Raw genomic sequence first — 25,552 nt, forward strand, 5'->3', positions numbered from 1 at the left:
TCGGGAGATTCTAAATTATTAGTATATAGATACACTAATTTAATGTTCGTAGTATGTGATCATCTTCTATCCTCCTTTTTGATAAATAGGATCTCCCAATCATCACAGACACAATATAAAATATAAAAATAAAAATAAAAATAATTGATGTCACTTTTGGACCGTTCGTGAAACTAAAATATACCTTCTTAGTTTTCTGGCGAGGTCTCTGTTTTGTGTAAAGATGGTATAATGATATCGTGGGATTTCAGTTCCAGACAATGGAAATATATATCACAGACTCTTAAAGGGATATTGGAGATAAGCTGTAATAACCACATATATTCTAACGCTATATTAATTAGATTACTTAGATAAATACTTTTAACGTTTTAACAAAAAGGCTACAATAATATCGCGGGGTCTCCATTCGTGCTGAACGTCTACAGAATGCCAAACAGCAATATATTACATACTAGCATGGGTACCCGGCGTTGCCTGGGTTGATATGAAGTTCCATTTGGAACACACCTGCTATACTAATCATTTTCATAATGGGCAGCGTGGATAACCCTCACAACAATTTCCAAAATATAAGAACGGATAAAAACATGTAAATGTAATCGGCAAAAAAAAAAAAAAAACAGAAGAAGCAGGTGATATTTTGGCAAAAAGGATATAAAGAAAAGAAACTATTCTCCGGATATTGAGCACAGGAAAGAAATCCCCTCCCCCACAATAACTAATTAAAAATAAGTCATTACAACGTTTGTTTCAATAAAAATAGCAGCAAATACCCGTGCGATCACAATAAAAACAACAACAACAACAACAACAAACAAACAAAAAAAAAATTAGCCAAGTAAGCGGGCTCGAACCTGGAACGCCAATAAAGGAAAAAAAGTAACTTGGAGACTGTTTAGCACACTGTCCTAAGAAAACTCACGAGTTTATGACCCTAAAGAAATAACGCTTATAAACATTAACGCGTGCATTTGTTTTTTATTTTTTATAAAAGCACTTTTTCACTGGCCTTTTTTTTTTTAATAAATAAAGGAAATTTTCGATTTGATTTTTTATGAAGGGGAGCTTTTTCGATTTGATTTTTTTTTAAGGGAGGGAGCCTTTTTGTTTTTAAAAGTGTGTGCTTCGAATTGAGACTTAAGTTTGAATTCGAATCAATCAAAGATTCAGTAGTAAATTATTACGACGTGACCCAGCGGCGTTTAACCTCTAAAAATTGAAGATCTACCAAAAATTAATTCCAAAAACAATTAAATGACATTTTTCGTATTTTTATGTTGTAACGTAATCCTCCCCACCAAATTGAATTTGTAATATTTTGGTGTTCATTTTGTTTATGAAATTGTTAGGTCTCATGAAAATTAATTTAACTTATCGTTATTTTATGTTTCAAATGTAATTCCCGCCCCCTCCCACCAAAAAAATTAAACAAATTGTATTTGTTATGTTCCCCCCCCCCTCGATCGCCAAATTTGAAAAAATGCTATAGGGGACATGTCTCGTTGAACGCTTGGTGGCCAAAAAGTGGGTAACAATTATACGTTTAATGTATATAGAAAAGCAATTTCCCACTCTAAAATGTTAATTCTTTTTAAAATTTCTTCTTTCATATTATTTATAAAGACTGTTTAAACGGATTAAGCAAAAAAAAAAAAAAAAATAGATCTTCATTTTTTGGGAGGGGGGGGTGTCCTGTCGTAAAAATTACCTTTTTTTAATCAGTTTGTAATCAATGAGATTAACGTAAAAAAATGTGTAAATTGTGGAATTTAAAGGGCAGAAGATAATATTTTAGGTGTTAAACGACGCTGGGTCATATCGTAAAATTTTACCGATTCTGTATAGCCGTTTAGAGAATAATAGAAACAAACAAATGAAGTATTTTCAGTTTTTTCGTAAGTGTTTTTTGTTAGAATATTAAAAAAAATAATAAAAGTCAAGCATTTTTCTATCTACACGGAATGATTTTTTAAAGCTTTTTTTTTTTACATAGGCATCATCACTTTTAAAGACCCACCACCAGATTGTAGTCAGCTGGAAAGCAGGAGAACGGAAAGCTTTTTTTCATGGAATCTTCGTTTAGGTATAGGCACAGATAAAGTGTGGGTGGAATTATTGATAGTGTTTTCAGCTAGTTTGTTTGTTTGTTTGCTGGTTCAGAATTTTATTATTTAAGCTAGAAACTTATTGAGATTACCACATTATTTTATTTGATGAAGATTTTGTTTTTATGTTTTGAAATTTCTATGGGTAAATAACTCTAAAAAGTTTTTAGAAAGATCAATGTTGGAAATAATAATTCCAAATAAATTAAGTTAAATATATTATCAATATAACTGATGCTTAAAGTTTATTAAATAACAATTTTAAATAGAATACTTAAAACAATTCTCTCGCTAGAAACATTAACTAAGATACAGCTATTTAGTAAAATCGATTTGTCTCCATGTAATATGCAAATGAAGTGATCTTTTAATTGTATATTTTGCAAGAATCATACTATATATATAGAAATAAATGAAAGAGTAAAGTAAGGAACCTTTTGTATATTTTAATCAAATTGTGAACAAACAAACAGAGAGGAATACGAAGTTATATATATATAGATGAAAGATATACCGCTGTGGAATTTCTACAGATTCCACTAGTCATAATAATTCAATTTGCAGTCTCCTCTGATCCATTCGGGTGGAATAAAAATAGGATGCATTACTTTTAGAATGCCCATCGGATATCAGAATTGTATTTCGATGAAACACTGTCTTGCTGACACACGAAAATCACTGGTTAAAACATTGGTATCTTAAAAATAACAGATCTCGCAGCACAGAAATGACTTTTCAGCCATTACCTAGGGTGTTTAACCGTAGCTACCGACAGTGAAGAAGGCCGATGCACATAACAGCGTAACGTCACTTCCTGACTAACTCGTAGGTATAGACAGTTTCCGGTATTCAACCAAGTGGTCACGCTAACAGACAAAAAAATACGGCTACCGATTGTCCATGGTTACCAATGTGTGTTACCGTTTGTCTATGTATGTTCTAAAGAGAAAGAACAATTCTCCATTTGGATAATAATTATTATAACTGCACATTGGGAGAATTTTAATGAACAAGACATAGTAAGTGAACTAGTTTTTGAACCTTTAATTTATATCGGAGAAAGTCATATATTTCATTTTATTATTTTTTTTTTACTGCCAAACAAACAAATTTTTATATAATATTTTTCAGTCCGTTCTTTTAATAATAAATAAATTTTTTCACTGAGTATTTCCAAATATTTTAAAGTTAGCATTTTTCAAGGCAGTTTTTTTTTTACGATCGGTGAATTTTCAATATTTTAGCACTTCTTTTGCGTTGGCAAAGTGTGTTGATTCTGATGGTGCTTATTTCGATCAATAAATTTTTGTTTGAGCCGAGATATGTTCGTCTGAATTTAAAAGTTAAAACCGCAAGAACTTTCGTGTCAACCTGATATATAAGCAATAGCCAACCACCATGTAAAAGCTAATCTTCTCCGTGACAAACTATGGATTTAGGCAATGTAGTTCTACTGCAGATATTTCAGGTTATCTTTACACGCATATACCATGCTCTGGATAAGGCGGACGAAACCACGGCTGTAACTCTTGATATATCCAAGGCCTTTGACAAAGTCTGTCACAAAGGGCTTCTAATGTATATAATTAGATCTTTCTTATACAATAGGAACATCCAGGTTGTCATTGTTAAACAGCATAACATTAACACGGTTGTGCCCCAGGGGTCGATCCTTAGACCACTATTATTTCTGATATTCATTAACGACCTCCCTGATAATATTGTGTCCGAGATAGGTATATTTGCTGATGATACAATGCTCTGTAGCATGCACGAGGGAAGGCCGATGTACACAAATCTACGACAATGGCAGAATCGTTAGAAAATGACCTCCAGACCGGAGTGAAATTTGGCCATAAATGGATGGTAACATACCATGCTCTGGATAAGGCGGACGAAACCACGGCTGTAACCCATGATATATGGATAAGACTAAGCTGTTCTATTTTAACAATTACAAGAAGCCTCTCCAACCACCGATATTCATGACAAATAATACCATACCTGAGAATTCTTCCTTTAAACTCCTCGGTTTAACATTCACAGGAAATATGAACTGGAACAAATACATTGAGAACATTGCAAAGGCTACCCCAAAAACTGGTGAGTTTTCTCTATCGCACTGGAAAACTACTCCCACCTGAGAGTATCCTGTACCACTACAAAGCCGCTATTCGCCGATGCATTGCGTATTGTTGCTACATCTAGTCTGGTGCATCTACCACTAGTCTCTCCCTCTTGTAATCTTCAATCAAATAGGTTCCACTTTGTCAACTAAGCATAAACCCCTGTCCCATCGCCGCAATATTGCATTCCTCTACCTGTTTTACAAGTATTTTAATGGAATGTGTTCTTGTGAACTCATTGCATCTTCACCGCTCCTCGATGTACATATCGCCGACAAACCCGTTTAGCAACAACATCACATCCCTTCGCTGTTGAGGTCCCTAAATGCCAGAAAGCTTTATACTCTAGTATTTTCTTCCCTAGAACAGCTAAACTTTGGAATTCCATTCCTGCTCCCTAATTCCCTGATTGTACCACTATGCAGAAGTTTAAATGTAACGTAAACCAACATCTTGTTAATCTTTCCTAGGCATGATCCCAAATAGTAGCTCCTGACGTCCAAGTGGCGATGTGACTTGTTAGAGATGAATGTGAATCTCTCTCTCTCTCTCTCTCTCTCTCTCTCTCTCAATATATATATATATATATATATATATATATATATATATATATATATATATATATATATATATATATATATATATACGAAAGTCATTCCAAAAGAATAGAATTCTATTATCTTAACTAAAAACATTGAAGATCTATGAAGACAGAAGTGATGCCATTGAAGCGAGGCACCTTCTGTGATCTAGATTTTACATTTTTACATAGTCACCTCAATTCTCTGTGCACGTTTGCTACTGACTGACAATGGCTGTGCATGGGTGTGCGGAGCGCGCTTTGTCATACGAATGCTGTTCTAAAAATCAAACTTCATATTTTTTTAACTCGAAAAGTTGAAGAACTACGAAGAGGGGACTGGTAACCTTAAAACCAGGACCTTTTGTGCGCCACATTTAATTTATTTTTCTTCATAGTTATCACTATTCTCAATGCACTTTTTCCAGGAATTCAATGACGCATATCTGCTTCTGGCGCGCGTTCATGACGTGGGTTGATTTCTTAGAGTCTCACATAATCAACAGAGAAATGAAACTTTCAGGTCATGAATGCATAAGTTCAGTCGTTATAATACTCTTTGCAATTCTCTCTGATCCCTTCGGGCGAAATAAGAAATAGGAGACATTACTTTTGGCACACCCCATCATTTAGCTTTTATGCATTTTTATTCTCATAGCTAGTTAACATATCGCAGAATCGATCTTGTAATCCTAAACTTACTTATTAATAGTTTATCTTTTTATTATTTTATATTTCATTTATCTATATTTTTTCATATATTAGTAAAAATAGTAACCGTATTATTTTACATTATTTTTATTGGGGAAGTGGTATTATCGACTGGAGAGCCATGTATTTAACAGCTGTCCTGTTTTTCAATCTCTGAAACAGCAACATGGTAAGCAGCTGATGATCCCCGTATTTACAAAATTTTAGTTAAGGTTTTCTCTTTTCATCCTTATGTAGTTAAATTCTGTTTTAAAATTGAAGACTTTTGCGAAATCGACTTATGTAAATGCTAAGTCTATTTCTATTTAACAATTTTAGTTAAGGCTTTTTTTTTCATCCTTATATAAATGAATTCTCTTGTGTCATGAACTTTTTAGAAGTCGGATTATGTAAGTGCTTAGTCTGCGATAGGTTGAAATTAATATTCTTTTTACTTCCGGGAATCTAAACTGCATTCTTTATTTTTGCATTTTTTTTTATTCCAAGCTTCTTTAGACTATATATATATAAAGCCCCCCTCTTCGGTAGAGCACTCTCGTAAATTATCTTACTCGCTACTTAATTTAGCTGAAATAATGCGAAGCTCGCAATTTGTTTACAAACAAAACGTTTGAGCCCTCTACGAGTAGCGGACGGATGTTTATTTAAATACGCATTCGGATAGTTTAATTTCGGCCACCGATTCCGTAGTCAGGGGGTAGGACTGCCGACTGTCATCACGACGGTTCTAGGTTCGATCCTCGGCTTGGGAGAGGTGTTAGTCTAGCGGCACTGATGAGTTGTGAAACAACGAAACAGGTCTGTATGTCGATGACTAAAATATATTTTATATATATATATATTAGTATATTTAGGCAGCATGTTTTCTTTTATGCACGTTTCATTAAATAGCACGGATAACTCTTGCTTGTTTTTTTCTTTGTAATCCTCCTTTTCTCTTTGTCGGACCATTTTCCGAACGTTTTTTCCGAGTGAAAAAAGAAATTTCCCATAATCGCGAACGTTTTCGACCTCCATCGGTCGTCCTCAGGCGAGTAGTCAAAAATAAAAAATGAAATTGAAAAATGAAAGTAGCGAGATGAAATGAAAAGACGATTAAAAGATGATTAAAAGGCGATTAAAATCGCTTAAAATCATTAAAATACCCAAAAGCACTTGAGCGTGCCCTTCGTGTCGTTTTGAGTTTCGTTAATCGTTGTGTTTTTTAAGCCTCAAAGATCGGGAGGTGCACCTCGCAATATGAGACAGTTAAAATGGCCGTGTTATTTATTAATATGTCTCTAAACTCATTTTTAGGGGTGTGGTGTGCTATATATATATATATATATATATATATATATATATATATATATATATATATATATATACTAGCGGGGAGACCCAATGTTTCTCAGGATTTAATGATTATCAACGAATGTTTCACAATCCTATATTTTTTATTTACATCGAAATCGGTGAAATCGACCATTTCTCAATCAAATCGATTAATTAATGCTTTAATTAATGATCAATCGCGGTGTCCCGGGAGGAAGCTTCTCATGCCTCTCGCAGTGACTTAGTTTACAAAGCATTCAAATTAGAGAATCTACTGTTGATTTTATAAAAAATATTTTATATTTAATAGCTTGAATTAAATGTTTAAAATGCAAAATCAAGTATCATGCTTTAATTCTGATCCAAACAGAAACATTCATTTCAAACGCGCCCTTGTCACATTAAAGAACCTACTGTTAATTTTATATGCCTGACCTTACTGATTGTGCGGTGATAATGGTTTGAATTTAAGTATAAGATGAAAAAAAAATTGAATATCATTGTGAAATTGTACTTTTAACAGAAACTTTTTTTTCAAACGTTTCCCTGTCATATCAAAGAACCTACTGTAGATTTTATTTGTCGAGCCGTTCTGCTTTCGTGGTAATTATACTTATCCAATGCACTTGCGATGTTAGGCTATGTAAAGTGTTCATTTGGTCAAAATCGCCTGTTCCTTCTTTAATCGGATTATTTCGATTATCGATTATCGATACTTATCGAAAACATTTTGATACAAAACCTATCTAAGAACACTGCCATTCACAGAAAGTACCTTCGTGTGAAATTTTATAAAAATCGACCCATTCGTTTTTGAGTCTATAGGAAAAGAACTGACACACACAGGGGCAAGTTCCTTTTATATAGTTGGTAGATAGAAAGATATATAGATAGATAATAATTATATATATCTAATTATAAAAGGCTATGTGTCTGTCTGTCTCCATATTTCCATATTTTCAACCTCTATCTCCTCCGAAACTAAAAGTCGTAGAGGGGCACTGAGGGCCTCAAATGATTGGATTTTTATATGGACCGTTTTTATGGTTTTTTAGCCGGTTAAAATAGTTTTTAAGGGGCCAAAAATTGGGTCAAAATTGAAAAAAATCATTAAACATTTTGTACGTTCATCTGAGTTTATTTTTAATTTTTGATTTTGAATCAGTTCATATGCGTGTCATGTTGTCACAGTGGTAACGTAGCCAACTTTGAATGCTAGTTTTGTTTTCAGTTTCAATTCTAGCGGATAGCACCGAAATACATTTTTTTAAATTTTGAAATCACGACTCTCTAATAATATATATGAAATCTGGACAAATCAAAATATCATATTTAAGCGTATTTTACGATCGGGAAAAGCCGGGCGCCCCTCCCCTGATAGTATATAATGATTAATGCACAGTCGTCCTGTGATAGCGCGGGCCTTATTTAAATTAAGTTAAATAAAAATAACGTCTTTATTATTACGTTATTGCTCGACTATTTATGAAATATTTATTTTTTTTAATTAATAACTTCAAAAACGTTCATCTAGCTTATCGCTAATATTTAGTTTTATGTTTTTACAAAAGGGTTACCACATATCAAGAACAGAAGGCCACTCGAGGTTAAGTGCGTATTATGAGGATGGTTCAATAAGAACTTGTTTATGTTGGAAAGCAAACCAGCGGAACAGAGTTCCATAGACGAGCAGTTCTAGGAAAGAAACTTTGCTGATGGAATCTACGTTTAGGTTCAGGCACCGATAGAGAGTTGGGGAATTTATTGATAGCGTTTTTGGCTAGACGAGTGTTGTTTTTTGTGAAAAATTGGGAAAGAAGGACCACAGATTGGAGCTCAGTCGAACGCTTGCCATGAAAATAACAATAGAGCAGAGACAGGCTCGAAACGCTTCTTCTGTGAGAAAGAGGTTGCAGAGAAGAGAATAGGGCATCGCCACTAGATTACGAAGTCGGTTTTGAACCCTGTCACGGCAGGATAGGTGCTCTAACTCGTTTTCTGAGGGTAACTTGCTTATCATTATCGTTACGCGTTGCAATACTCAACACCCGACCAATCACATCAGCCATCTTTTTTCTTCTGATTAGACTGCAAGTAAACAGTGAAATACCAATGAAATGTTTTGATAATAAAACTCTAATTACAGTTAATCACCCAATTTATGGCAGTTCAAACCTTAAGGGAAACTGAAATAGATCACACGACATGATAACGGAGGGTTGGTACGATGCAAAGGGAATAAAACAGAGTCATCGTTAGAACAGGTGAAACAATAATTGATAAGGTAAAGATGGGGAGGGGGTGTAGTTAGAGAGAACACGTTGGACAAAGATCAGATCTCATTCGCCCAAATATTATGTGACAGTAGGACGATCTTTTAGCAACAAAATTAAACTGATGAAGTGGATTGGGGACACTAGAGACGGGGCTTGATATATGCGTGTGATGTCTTGGAGCGGAAGGGAGTTATGTTGTATTTCGGGTGTCAAGAACCGTTTAGATAATTTTGTAATCGAATGGTGGGAATGGACAGGAGCCAATGTTGGAGGGTGTCATGCCGAAAGGATGGGTTCGTGAACGGATGGGTTTGGGGTGTCATGTCGAAAGGATGGGTTCGTGAACGGGTGGGTTTGGAGTGTCATGCTGAAGGTAAGGGTCGAGGTTGGAGGTTTGTTAACGTTCAAGACGAACATACGCCCTTTTAATCTTTTTTTGTTTTTTTCTCTTCTTGTCGGCTTTGAGAACATCTGGATACAATTAGGCTAAGGTCGTGGTTCGTTGTTGGATGGATGGAGTCCTGGCAGGTTGAGCATTGTTAGGTAGATAGGGTAGCTAAGTTAGACGAGGGTAAGATCGGGTTTAAAAGCAATGAAGAAATATGATACCCCTTTTTTATTTCTGTTTTGTCATAAGAAAAGAAAAAAGCTAATAAAATCAATCAAGCAAAGCCAGAAAGACACAAAATAAATAAAGAAGATGAAACAAAGGAAATAAAAATGAATGGTCGAATATGACATAATGGCTGGTGTAAGCTATTTGTTTTTTTCAAAACGCAAGGCATGTAAGATATTAGGTGAGATTTGGGAAATCCTGTTAAACAAGTAAAAATCTGTTGTGTGCTAAAGGATTTGCAATGGAGTAGTATCAGGGGCGTAGCAACTATTTTTGCCACCCGTGGCGGTCGTAAGATTTGCCCATCCCTCGCGCCTGACCGTGATAATCTGTTAAAGTCTTCAAAATATTTATGTTCATAGACTTACAAAGATCTAAAATCCGTTTAAAAACAGTATTACACACGTAAAACACACACACACACACACACACACACACACACACACACACACACAAACAAACAAACAAACAAACAAACAAAACAACATATTACGACTTTAAAACCTTATTTCGGTATAAAATTTAAGATCTTTTTTAGTTTTTTATTATTTTCATTTTTTCTATTTTTTTATTTTGTACCCCCTCAAAATGCCGCCCCTTGGCACGTGCCGCCAGGGATTGGGGAGGAGAGAGGGATCGCCTCTCCTGCCCCCACTCTGTTACGCCATTGAGTGGTATCTATTAAGATGGCTTATTTTTGGCATCCTCGATTGGTCTCTATGCATCCTAGCACTATGTGATGTGAAAAATATGACTGTCCGTACGTGATGAAGAGCCACAGTTTCACGGAAGACCATTCTTGAATATGAGAAGGTAGACTGTTATGGTATACAGAGGACTGTGAGTATGAAGATTTGGCGAACTGTTTATTATGAGGTTATCTTGTTAATATTCATGGGTATATATAGGAAATAGCGGACCTAGAGGAGTAAATGAACAAATCGTCACGAGGATAATATACACAGATATACATAGAAAATTCCAGTTTTAACAACTAGTCCTTTACTTTTCCATGTTTAAGCTTAACCATATTACTTTTCATGCTCGCATTTTTCTATTGTCATCCATGATTTTTCCAGGCTTCCAATAAATTCACTTGTTCTTTGTTTAATTTCAGTCTTATTTTTTGCCACCATAAACACCTATGTAATAATAACGTACGGTACTCGTCTGCGTTCAATACCCCCCCCCAATTATCTCCCTTTCATCCTTTCATTCTATCTGTTTCGCTTGTTACTTTTCTTTTCGAATTAGTAGCAACAGTAGTTGCTGAAGCGACGTGGTTGCTATGGAAACCAATCATAAGAAGCGTCGCTCATCTACTTACATATTTTTATGAACACCAGAAAATTCATCATAACTTTTGTTTTACGGAACGAAAATTGAATTTTTTTTTTTTTTTTTTTTTTTAACAATATAGCTGAGAAGGTGATCTATAAACTGTAATAATTGTTTTAAATTTGGTTGAAAAATGAGCGAGCGGTGAAGCTTTAAAGCAGTTCTAAATGACTAAAACTGCCACTTCACCATATATTCAAACACTACCGTGTTTGAATATATGATGAAGTGGCAGTTTTAGGTAGGAAATAGCAGATCTAAATAAACGAACACACTCTTCTTGAGGCTAAACTGTTCATATGCATGGGCATAGAAAGGACGTGTGGTATCAAGATGAGTAAACCTCGAAAAAAAAAAAAAAACTATTTTCACTTGTTAGAATTTCTGTTGCGACTACAAAGGAATAGATACTTCGACAAAGAGAAAATGATCCTCGAAAGACTTACCTTGATCACGGGAAAGTGAACTGCTCTACTTGGTGTAGAACCGTAAAAGTGTACAGTTTTGGCGAGACGTTTCCAACCACGAAGAAAACCTGGTTAACCGTACATGTAATGTTCTATTCTTAGAGGTTATTCACACAACGTTTCGGCCAATGTAACCTCTGATCTCTTTCAAATGCACCCCATTTAACACGGGAATCTTTATCTCGAGATCGGGAATCTGTATTTCGAACTGAACACTTCATTTATTCGACGGGGTAGATTGTCCTAGTTCCGTCAGTCATGACCGGGTAGAATATTAAACATGTTTTAAGTATCTACATGTACGCGTGGTGCAACGGATAATAGGCTAAGTTATAATCAGTGCTACATGATAGTTAAAGACTCAAGGCAATACTAAGAATATGATTAAGAATTGCTTACTATCCGGCCATAGCTAACGAAACGAGAATAATCCACCCCGTAGGTTAAATATGGTGTTCACTTCGTTGTTCTATACATATCCCCGTGTGTAACATAGATATTTCCGAATTCGATAAAACGCATCGTAAGAAGGAAGGCTGGAGGTGTCATAGGCGGAAATACATTGTCAGAGAGAGAGAGAGAGAGAGAGAGAGAGAGAGAGAGGGAGAGAGAGAAATGGTTGGATGAAAACCCTATATTATAAGAGATATTGTATTGGGTGTCTATATAACATGGGGGATGTGAATCGTTTATTTATGAGTTTATATTATCGTCTAGTGCAGAGGTTCTCAACCTTACTTGACTCATGCATCCCTTTCGCCATTTGTAAGGATGTCATTGCCCCATTTCCCGTCCTTTTCAAGATTGCCTGTCTCAAAAAAATGCACCGTAAATAATATGCAAATATTAATAAAAAATCTCCTTTAAGATCTTTAAAACCTTTCTTCTGTTGAAAACAGTTTCATCTTTTTGAGAGCATTCTCATGGTGTTCAATTTTTTTTTTTGTTCTTGTTTTTGTGATGACGCTGAACATTTTGCAACTGCTGCTTCACCTTTTCTGGTTTCATAGAATCATCTGTGAAAACTTTACTACAAATAATACACCGAGACCTTTCTTCTCCATTTATGATGATGGATGTGAATCCATATTCAATATATGAATGATCGTATTTTCTTTTATTGATATTCATGATGGGTTCCGAATTCTGTAAATAAAAAGAAAAAAATTAAAGCTATAAATGAGTTGAAAATTCATCCCCTGAGAACCCAAAATTAACCCCTGGGGGTGAATTTCACCTTCATCGAGAACCTATAGTCTAGAGTATGATTGTATGCGAGTGTATATACGTGTGTATGTATACGTGTGTATATACGTGTGTATATATATACATGTGTATATATACGTGTGTATATATACGTGTACCCATGGCCGTCTAGCTAAAGTTTGTTGTGTGTTTATATACATTTAAATAAAGTTCATAACGGAACAATAATATACAGAAATACCTTTACAACAAAAAGGACGAATAAATCTATTTGAGGTCTCAATATCTGGCCAATCGGAAACATGTCTGGTGCATATTTGGTCTTGTCTTGACAAAAAACTGCAATGAAAATTCCCCACTGCAACTTTTTATTCTATAGCTTTTTTTTTTTCACTTTTGGAAAGTTGCAATGCTGGTCCTAGATTCCCACATTTGGTAGACGCTGAACCCCTCGCTTCCCCAGCTATTTCGAGCCACTACTACCAGTCGGGACCTAAAGTCTAACTCCCTCAAGCTCGAAATACTAACTAATTTCCACGTATCTCAAAAAGATTATCTCCTCTTCTAAATGACGTAATTAATATACGTCACTAAGATAATCACCTGCTATTTTTACATGTCATTAAATTGTTATGAGAACATTTTTAAGTTCATATTCCTGGTAAGTATTAAATGTTAGAAGATATCTAAATATTCTAAAACATATTTTAGCTGGCAAAACTTTTTGGCTTGAATAATCATAATACTCATCGACGAACACACCTTTCGGTATTGCCCGGTTAATATCCAACAAATATACATGGAAAGTAAAAGACAGTAGCAGCAATAGAATCAGTCCAACAGCAACAAAGGCACTGTCAGGCTGATTGTCAAAGACGTATCCTCGATTGGTACGAAACACTCTTACTCAAACTGTACCAGGTTTGATTAATTATATTTACAAAATATTTTTACATACGATTTGAAGATGACCAAGTCTTAATCATCAGGGATGCAATCCCACGGTAATGAGTCCCACAGGCGGGAGACCCTTTGAAAAGTACATTTATCCGTGGAAGTTCCGCTCGACACAATACACTTAGAAGGGGAAAGAAAAGTATTTTTGTTTGTTGTGGCAGACAGAAGAATCAGGGAAAGAGAAAACCAAAGATTAGAACTCAGTCGCGCGTCCCTCATAGAAATAACTATAGAGTTGAGAGGGACTAACAATGTCACGTCTGCGAGAAAGGAGTTATAGGGAGAAGAAAGCGCCCCTCACTAGATTTCGAAGTCCATTTTTTATTCTGTAAATGCCGAAAGAGTATCCTTAGCAGCAACTCTCCAGCTTTAGCATGACCGACGAGAATCTTGTACAATTCCTAATTATGTTTTCAGTATCCATAAGAACCCGTTGTGCAACTGATAAGGTTCAAAGCAGCGATACATGAAAGTTGACGATTCAATGCGATACTAAAAATATGCAAGGTGGAACGATAAATTTGTTATCCTAATTTAAAAACAACACTACAGCTTTATTTTAAAACTTTTATTGAAAAATCCATTCAAATTACTTGATTATGTAGTAGAGCTGATATCTATTCAATGTAGCCGCATTCAGTCTCAATCACCGCCTCGAAACATGCCCGAAACTGGGAGCATACCTTTTCCACAAGCGCCGGTGAGAGCTCAGAAAATACTCAACGATCAGACTGGCCTTGGTGTTATGGGAGGTCATGCTGGTGATGTTCTCGACGTATGACCAAACGAAAGAGCCCAGCAGGTTGAGGTCGGGGTAGGAGGAGGCCAGTGAGAGAAGGGGACAAAGTCGTAGCACTCCTTCTAAAGCCAAGCATAGGTCTTTTTGGACTTGTGGGCTGGCGCCAAGCCCCTCCTGCTTCCACACCAAGGTTCTGCTAGCGGCCACCTGACTGCACCAAGCGATCACTATACTCTTCAGCACATCCTGGTACACTTTGGTGTTGACTTTCAAGCCGACTTCAAAGCTGTGAGGTAGTATGACGTGGCCCTTTTTTTTACATAATGATCACCACTTATCAAGGCCCGAAAGCCACTCAGGGATAAGGGTTATTGCAAGTACATTACGTTAGTGTAGAGATTTACTGAAGTGTTTACTTAAGGCGGCGGTTCATTAGGAATTTGTTAACGTTGGACTTGAAGACATCCAAGTTGTAGTCCGGTGTTCCACAGGCGTGCAGTTCTAAGAAAGAAGCTTTGTTCATGGAATCCACGTTTTGATTTAGGCACAGATAAAGAGTGGGGGAAATTTTTCACAGTGGATTCAGCTAGACGGGTGTTTTTCATGAAAGATTGGCGTTCAGACGAGCACCTGCCATGGAAATAACGATAAAACAAGGATAGGCTCGCAACGTCTCTTCTGTGGGAGAGAGGTTGCAGGGTAGAGAAAAGGGCATCCCCCACTAAGCCACGAAGTCTATTTTGTACTCTGTCAAGGCAGGATAGGCTGTTTTTATCAGCTCCTGCCCAGATATGGCAACAGTATTCCATTCTTGGACGTACTTGGCTTTTATATAGATAGAGAATTGCATCAGTAGTGAGATATCTTCTGGAGCGGTAGAAGGATCCCATCATCTTTCCAACGACCTTGGCAACAGACTTGACCTACGTGTTCCATTTCAGATCAGGAGTAAAGGTCAAACCCAGAAGCTTGTCAAAACACGGGGCCTCACTCAGACGAGAGCCATCCATCCCAATTGATGCCAGATGGGGATCAGAGCGTTGATGATGTAAGGATAGGAGTTTGGTTTTGGATGCATTAAAGGTAACCAGCCACATCTTCCCCCCACTGAACCACGCGCTTGAGATCAGAGGAGAGAGAATCAGAGAGAACTTTGTCATTTACAGCCTTTGATGTGTTGCCGTAGATGGTCGTGTCATCAGCATAGATGTCAACGAATGATTTAAGTATGTGTTTAGGGAGGTCATTTGAGGCCCTCATTTGAAACCACACCGAAGATAATAACCGTTGCCGGAAACTTTGTTTTCATCACTTTGGGCACGCCCCTGTCATTCGTGGCGACCCAAAGGTGCATTTGGAAGGTGTTGGCAATGGTTTTTGTCATAACTTGGATCGGTAGAGAGCATGTGTTGTACAGCGGCGCATCCCCGATTTCACTCGTTGAACATTGTGTCACTTTCAGCTATGATAGAAGTCTCTTATCGTTATTGGGATTTGTGCACAACCTGAGTAGATGGTCTGCAACAAAAAAGAAAATCGGTTTTCATCAAACGGAACTGGAATCATGTTGTCTTTTCTAGGGCGACATTTGTACCGTTCCACCCTGTAATTAAGAATTATTTACTATCCAGCTATAGCTGACGAAACAAAAACAATCCACTCCGTGGTTCACTTCGATATTCTAGATATTTTCATTGCAGTATTCAATATAAGCACGTGCCTAACTCTTATATAGGCAGCAAATTTTATCTGGAGTTAGGAAATTTAGGGATTGACGTAAATATTTTCCAGCAAATTTAGCAACAGTTTGTTACGTGTCCAACCCGTTTCCCTGACCAGGAAGAACAACACGCATCACTTCTAGATCTGTTTTTGACCACAGTTCCCGATGATTGCATACCGAAGGCCCACAGCCCACTCGGGAATGCTGATCATGCAGTGATAATGGTTGAAATCGTCCTAAACTCTAGAGCCAAAACTGAAGAGCCAGTGCTCAAAACAACGAGATATTATAAAAAGGCTGACTGGGAAGCCATCAGGGAACTAATCAGAGATGCCCTATGGGGGAATATTTTATCTCTCCCTGCTGAACAGTGTGCAAACGAGAACACTGACTGGTTCAAAACTGTAATCGAAGCACATGTTCCCATGCGGAAATTTTATAGTAAGCCTCACTCTCCCCAATGGTTTACTTCGACTTGCGCAAATGCCATTGCTCAAAAGCAGCATGCATACCGCAGATTTAACCGACATAAGTCCATTTCAAACAGACTGAAGTACATAGAAGCTAGAAATAACGTTAAGAAAGAAATAGCAACAGCTAAGAGAGAATTTACGGAAACCACTAAAAAACGCATCGAAGCACAAAAACTAGGAACTCGAGACTTCTGGAAAATCTACAACAGTGTAGTAAATAATGGGCAATCAACAATTCCCCCACTAACCAACAATCACGAGGTTGTCTCCTCAGCAACCGAGAAGGCTAACATGCTTGCCTCCAACTCCACACTGGACCCTTCCAACCACCCCCTACCTGGATTTCTTATGCGGACAGACGCCACGCTAGACGATCTGAAAATCACCCCTGCTCAGGTGCATGCCATCATAAAAAACCTTGACACTTCAAAAGCATGTGGACCCGATCTCATCCCAGCTGTGCTATTAAAAAAAGGCTAAGCCGAAGTAGCTCCAGTTCTCTCCAAACTCTACAACTAATGCCTTAATGAAGCTTGCTTTCCGGGCTGTTGGAAAACTGCTTCTGTTGTACCAGTATTCAAGAATTCTGGCGAAAGGACTGACCCATCAAATTATCTCCCCATTAGTATCCTCCCACTTTTTGCCAAAATATTTGAGACCTTAATTAACCATGCTCTAGTCCAACACCTTACAGATGCTAAACTTCTGACTGACCAACAATATGGATTTAGACAAGCCCGTTCCACAGCAGACATCCTCACTGTAATCTCTGAACGTGTATACCATTCACTGGACAAAGTGGGGGAGGGCAGAGCGGTAGCTCTAGATATATCTAAGGCTTTTGACAGGGTATGGCATGAGGGTCTCCTCAGGAAAATTAGATCATACGGTATCACTGGTGGATTGCTTAACATAATTAAATCCTTCTTAGATAAGAGAAAAATCCAGATTGTCTTCGACGGTCGTACATCTAAACAATATGATATAAATGCGGGAGTGCCCCAGGGGTATATCCTTGGACCTCTATTGTTCCTGATATTCATAAATGACTTCCCCGACAAAATTGCCTCTGAGATGGGTATATATGCTGATGTCATTACACTCTATGGCAGGCACGACAGGAAGACGAATGAACACATTTCGAAAGAAATGGCAGAAACACTAGAGGAAGACCTCCAATCAGTAGTGGAATGGGGACAAAAATGGTTGGTCACGTTCAATCCCGCCAAGACTAAACTAGTTTCATTCAATAATTACAAGAAACCCTCTCTACCACCTATAGCAATGGCCAACGACTCTTTATCTGAGAGTACATCTTTCAAACTCCTTGGCCTAACGTTCACAGGAAACATGAGTTGGAACAATTACATTGAAGGCATTGCCAGGACCGCTGCAAGAAAGGTGGGTTCTCTCTACCGTGCTAGATACCTACTAACACCCGAAAGTATCCTGTACCTCTATAAGGCCACCATTCGCCCATGTATGGAGTATTGCTGTCACATTTGGGCTGGAGCATCTGCTACTAGTCTCTCGCTCCTAGACAAGGTTCAAAAGAGAGTCGCAAACCTGATAGGCCCTGAACTGGCATCTAAGCTTCAGCCTCTGTTCCATCGACGAAATGTTGCATCCCTCTGCCTGTTCTACAAGTATTTTAGTAGTGAATGCTCTGACGAACTGCAATCACTTGTGCCCCCACGACGTGAGCACCTTCGACAAACCAGACAGGCTGCTAAATCCCACCCCCACACTGTAGAGATCCCTAGATGTAAAAGATCTTTCTACTCCAGTAGTTTCTTCCCCAGAACCGCTAGACTTTAGAATTGTTAAAGGTAAATAAGCCGTTCATCTCATAGTGCACTACATGCAACAGAAAGAGAGAGAGAGAGAGAGAGAGAGAGAGAAGGAGAAAGATATAGAAATATATATAGAGAGAGAAAGAGAGGGAAAAAGATAAATATATACAAAGGGTAAGAGATTGAGAGAAAGAGCAAGAGAGATAAGAGAAAGAGAGAGAGAGAGAGAGAGAGAGAGAGAAAGAGGGAAATATAGACAAAGAAAAAGAGAAAGAGATAAAGAGAACGAAATAGAGAGAGAGAGAAACATAGAGAAAGATATCTGTATATATAAAGAGAGAAAGAGAAAAAGAAAGAGAAAGAGAAAGAGAAAAAAGAGACAGAGAAAGATAGATAGATAGATAGATAGAGAGAGAGAGAGACAAAGAGAGAGAGAGAGAGAGAGAGAGAGAGAGAGGGGGGGAGAGAGAATCAGCCTGATCTTGATTACCAGAGCTCTCCGAGTTTTAATATTTCCATTTTTATTTCCTTAAAAGTCTTTTAAATTTTGCAATCTAATCATTAAATTTTAAATTTAAATTTGATTTATTTTTTACAGCATTTTAATTTCAACGATATAATATTAACTATTATCACCAATATACGGCATATCCTATTACCATATCTTGTTCCAAGACTTTACGAACCGAATTACCCACTATGTTCCGAAATTTTGAAGACAATCGCCATATTCTTTGCAGAAAACTGCATGTATTTATGCCCGGGAAATTCATTATTATTATTGTTGTTGTTGTTGTTGTTATTATTATTATTATTATTATTATTATTATTATTATTATTATTATTGTTATTGAAGTGTGATGGAAAATGGTTTCAGGAGGTGCCTGATGAAGTGAGAACCAGTGAGGATGGCAAGGTAGAGGTATGGTGGGACAAAAGTGACATAACGACCAAGCAATTGGAACATAATCGTCCGGATTTGGTCATCATTGACAAAGTCTCAAAAAACTGGCAGATTGTAGACTTCTCAGTACCCTGGGACAGGAATGTGAAAGAGAATGAGAATGAGAAGTGGAGCAATTATGCTCCATTGGCCTTGGAGATAAGGCGTATACACGGGGTTAAAACACAAATAATCCCGGTCGTAGTTGGTACACTAGGAGTAGTATCAAGTGGTCTGGAAGGACAATTGAAAAACTACAAATCCCCGATGTTTTAGGCGGACTTCAGACCTCTGCAATTATAGGTACCACCAACATCCTTAGGAAAACTCTTGATCTTCGAAGCTCCTGGTTTGAAGCCGGGATTAAGGGAAATCCTCTGGAAATGAATCCCATCCCTTTCCGGAGAGACGTTCATAAACGAAATCAGAATTATTATTATTATTATTATTATTATTATTATTATTATTATTATTATTATTATTATTATTATTTACTCACTAGGAGTATTCACAGAAGCCATCGTCAAAGATTGTTCTTTGAGAACAACTAGTGGTGTTCCCTAGAGTCTAAGTGACAACAAGTTTCCCCAGATTTCCAGTACGCTCTAACTATTTCGACAATCTTTGCAAAATTAATTTGCATTATCGCAACAACCGCTTACTATTGCTTTCTCGTTGGCGGCGACCATTGGTCTTCACTGGAATTTGGGTGGCAATAAGCCTTCCCAACGTCCCAGTCTTCTTTGTACATATCCAGTGGAGGTCTTGCTAGTGCTTTATCGCCTCGGTCTTCCCCTCCTCCTTGACCCTCATTATTTGGTGTGGTGCCTGTTTATGGTGTGGTGCAACTTAAAGGAAAAAAGGTGCGCGCGGTTTCTTCATTTGTACAGTTTCAGTTTTCATGAGATGTTACTTTGCGTTTTGCATCTGTAGCCGTTTCTGTGTCCAGTTTGTGTGAAGTTTATGTGTTGTGTTAGTCACCACATTCAAGGGGTTTCCTTAACATTTCTGAAGTTTTCATTATTAAAATTCGTTTTATATTCTCGGTCATCCCTCTGATTCCCATCTCTCCCATTCTTTTTTCAAAGTTCTTTGGTATCGTTGCTAGCGCTCCTACTATTAGTGGTGTTATTTTTACTTTCTTCATTCTCCAGATTCTTTTGAACTCTCTGGCAAGTTCCGGGTATTTGCTCCGTTTCTTATTCTCCTTGATTTTTACTCTGTGGTCTGCTGGACGGCAAAATCTACTATCTGGAAGGCCTTTTCCTCGTTGTTAACAATTATGACATTTGGTCTTCTTCCTTGGATAGGTTTATCCGTTTGTATATCCATGGTCAATAGGATCTTGTGACTTTCATTTTCGATTATTGCTGCCGGTTTGTGTTTGTACCATTCGTCTGTGTGTTCAGAATTCATTTGTTTGCATAATTTCCAGTGCACCGTATTCCCCACTTGATAGTGTCTATTTTTATATTCTTTTTATGATAATTTGCTGCATTCACTTATAATGTTGTTTATTATTCACTCACTATGAGTTTTCACACAGGTCACCATCAAAGATTTCTCTTTGAATGCTACCTGTGGTTTTCCCTGGAGTCTGAGTGGCAACAAGCCTCTCCAGATTTTCAGTACTCACCGCTTATTTCAATAACATTTGCAAATTATTTTGCATTATCCCAATAGCCGTTTACATTGATTTCTCGTTAGTAGCGACCATTGGTCGTCATTGGAATTTATGTGGCAATTCTTCTTTTTTTTTTTTTTACATGGGTGTCACCACTTATCAAGGCCCAGAGGCCACTCGAGGATAAGGGTTAATAGGTATACATTAGTCATTGTGAATTTAGCATAGTAAACAGTGGGAATTTTGTAACTTGGATTACTTAGGGGGACGATTCAATTAGAACTTGTTCACATTGGACTTTTTCTTTTTTTTCATAGGTATCAACACATTATCAAGGCCAAGAGGCCACTCAAGGATAAGGGTTAAAGAGTGTACAGTAGAAATTGGACAATATAATAATTATTAGTAATGAAAATTTGTCAAATTTGATAACTTATATGGAACGGCTCATCAAGAACTTATTTACGTTAGACTTGAAGACAACCATATTGTAGTCAGCCGGAAAGCAGGAAAACGGAAGACAATTCCACTTGCGTGCAGTTCTAATAAAAAAGCTTTGTTCATGGAATCTACGTTTAGGTTTAGGCACAGATAAAGAGTGGGGGGAATTATTGATAGTGTTTACAGCTAGACGAGTGTTTCTTGTGAAAGTTTGGCGAGGGGGGACCATAGATTGAAGCTCAGTCGAACACTTTCCATGAAAATAACGATACATCAGAGACAAACTCGCAACATCTCTTCTGTGAGATAGAGGTTGCAAGGAAGAGAAAAGGACATCTCCTACGAGGCTACGAAGTCTATTTTGAACTCTATCAAGGCAGGACAAGTCCTTTTTAGCAGCTCCTGCCCAGATGTGGCAACAGTATTCCATCCTTGGACGTACCTGGCTCTTATATAGATAGAGAATTGCATCAGCAGTGAGTCTTCTTCTTCTTCTTCTTCTTCTTCTTCTTATTATTATTATTATTATTATTATTTACTATCTAGGAATAGTCATACAAGCCATCATCAAAGATTGCTCTTTGCGATCAACTTGTGGTGTTCCCTCAAATCTGAATTACGAAGAGTCTCCCCAAATTTCCAGTACTCTCCACCTCTTTCGATAACCTTTGCAAAAGAATTTTCATTATCACAACAGCTGCTCATAATTGATTTCTCGTTGGAAGCGACCATTGGTCTTTACTGGAATTTGGGTGGCAATAAGCCTCCCCAGGGTCCCAGTCCTAGTGCTTTCTCTCCTCTGTCTTTCCATCCTCCCTGACCCCCATTTATGGCGATACTAAAAAAAAAGGGTGCGGCAGTATCTTACATTTATACAGTTTCAGTTTCCATGCTTCTATACGATGTTACTTTGTGTTTTACATCTGTAGCCGTTTCTGTGTCCAATTTGTGTCTGTATTTTAAGCGTAGCGTTAGTCTCCAAATTCAAAAGTTTCCCCTTAATATTTCTGCAGTTTTTATTATTGTTATCCGTTGTACCTTCTCAGCCATCCCTCTGATCCAAATCTCTCCGATTTTTTTTCCTGTGGTCTACTGGAACGACGAAATCTACAATCTGGCAATATTGTTTCCATGTTGTTAACGGTCCTCTTGCTTGGATAGGTTCATTCGTTTGTATATCCATGTCCCATAGAATCTTATGGCTTTCATTTTCTAGTACTGCTGCCGGATTGTTCTTATACCATTTGTCTGTATGTTCAAGATGCAATTGTTTGCATAATTGCAAATGCACTTCCTATCCAACTTGATCGTGTCTATTTTTATATTCTTTTTTTTGGACTAATTTGCTGCATTCACTTGTAATGTGGTTTATTGTTTCTGCTCTTTGTCCGCAGAATCTGCTTTTGCCGTTTTCTTGTGTCTTGTCAATCATTGCTTTGGTGTGGTTGGTGTTAATTATGTTATCTTGTGCAACTATTATTAGTGATTCAGTTTCCTTTTTGTAGCCACTTTCAAGTGGTTTCTTGTTCTTCTGAAATATTCCCTTCCTATTTTGTCTTTCATTTTTGTTGCTTTGATGGCGTTTGCTTCCAGCACTTCCAAGTATTTGTAGCTATCATGTTCATCAAGTGCCTTAATTTCTGTTTATTTGAGTAGTACTATACCTTCCGTTGCTTCTAGTTTTCCTCTCCTCATGGTCAGCAGTGCGCACGTTTCCATACCGAATTCCATTGGGATATCCTGGCTAAGGATTCTGGTCGTGCTTATTAGTGTCTCTAATTCTGTCTTCGTTTTTTCAAACAGTTTCAGGTCATCCATGTACATTAGGCGGTTTATTCTGTCTTCTATGTTAGTGAACTTGTATCCGGCTTGGCATTTTCTTAGTATGTTGTTCAAGGTCATCATGGTTATAATGAACAGCAATGCTGATAGCGAATCACTTTGGAAGATCCCACTTTGTATTTTGATTTCAGTTATGTCAAGTCTCCATGTTCTCATTGCCTTTTCTATCAAATAGATTATCTTACCTGGTATTTGTACATTCTCAGACATTCTATTATCCATGCTTGCGAGATTCTATCATAGGCTTTCATATAGTTTAAAAATATATAAATGAATTTATTGTTATAAATTATAAATTTGTTCACTCGGTTGCGCAGTATTTTCCACATTGTAGGTGGAGAGATTATAGGTCTGTAGTCGGGGATGGTCCCTTTTTCTGTTTTTTTTTTTTCTGCATCAGTGTGGTTCTACCTTTGGTCTTAAATTCTAGTACATGTGCTTCGTGGATGCATCTTTTCAATTGGTGAACTAGCTTTATTATTATTATTATTATTATTATTATTATTATTATTATTATTATTATTGTTATTATTATTATTATTATTGTTATTATTATTATTATTATTATTATTATTATCATTATTATTATTATTATTGTTATTATTATTGTTATTATTATTATTATTATTATTATTGTTATTATTATTATTATTGTTATTATTATTATTATTATTGTTATTATTATTATTATTATTATTATTATTATTATTGTTATTATTATTATTATTATTATTATTGTTATTATTATTATTATTATTATTGTTATTATTATTATTATTATTGGTATTATTATTATTATTATTACTGTTATTATTATTATTATTGTTATTATTATTATTATTATTATTGTTATTATTATTATTATTGTTATTATTATTATTGTTATTATTATTATTATTGTTATTATTATTATTATTATTGTTATTATTATTATTATTATTATTGTTATTATTATTATTATTATTATTATTGTTATTATTATTATTATTATTGTTATTATTATTATTATTATTATTATTATTGTTATTATTATTATTATTATTATTATTGTTATTATTATTATTATTATTATTGTTATTATTATTATTATTATTATTATTGTTATTATTATTATTATTATTATTGTTATTATTATTATTATTATTATTGTTATTATTATTATTATTATTATTATTGTTATTATTATTATTATTATTATTATTGTTGTTGTTATTGTTGCTGTTTATTTATTTATTTATTATCATTCAGGTATCATTTTTTAAAATTTTCAATTGAGTAAAACTAGGTTTAAGTGTCAACTAAAACGTGACCAGCACTGCGCGCCGAACTGTAACAAACCAAGGTGTTCTGTTAATGGCGTTTTCCTTTGTTAATCACATTCAGCCAATTTCGGCGGTAAATAAAGTCTAGATTTCAATATTCGATATCCCATAATCATTTATTGATAGAAAATTACCGAAAGAGAAAAAGAAAAGAAAGAAAAAAAAAGCTAGAACAGGATAACAAGAAGTGGGGACTTAATCGCAAAAATAACGCTTGCAACTAATTACAAAATAGACCCGGCTTTCATTTACGACTCGCGTGCTTTCAACCATGACCGTACCGCGAGCTTATTCTCCATATGAAGTCAGGTGTTGCGTCCGCAGGGGATTGGATTGGCCCGGAAACGGACCCAAAGCGAAAATGAACGAATCATTAGATTGGAACCCTGGGGATTTTCGGTTTCGTACGTTATTGGCCGGCAATGCAATGCTACTTACTTCCGGTTGGTCACTTCCGGTGGTGTGTCACATGACTACGATTATACCCCATCCCCCCGCCTTCGTGTGTGTTTAACGCTTTCATAATGACCGCCTTCTGTGCTACTTTATCTTATTGTTCATCTATTCTCTCGCTTAATATATCGTGCGTGTCAGTCGACACACTGCTCCTCATTTAACACACGTCCGGGTTGATTAGGTTGCGCTCCAAGAAAAAATAGTTTAGAGTAGCGTAGTTAAATGCATGCTAAAGAAGGCACGCATTATTTATACATCAATATGTATAATCGTCTCTTATACAGTGTGACCCAAAAGAAACGGGCCCCAACTCTAATTAGGCCCCGTTTCTTAGTGTTTTGTCCGAATGAAATGAAACTTTGGTCATATCTAGTTTATTATATTCAAAACATCACATCAAAACACTAGGGTCTTTGACCTTTTTTCTCCGTTGTACAGCATATGTTCTAGATGGCAGCCATTTAGCTTTTTTTTTTGGTCACCCTGAATATATATAT

The sequence above is a fragment of the Euprymna scolopes genome, chromosome 36, assembly GCF_053919585.1.
Source record: "Euprymna scolopes isolate OS-2025 chromosome 36, ASM5391958v1, whole genome shotgun sequence".
Taxonomy (NCBI): domain Eukaryota; kingdom Metazoa; phylum Mollusca; class Cephalopoda; order Sepiida; family Sepiolidae; genus Euprymna; species Euprymna scolopes.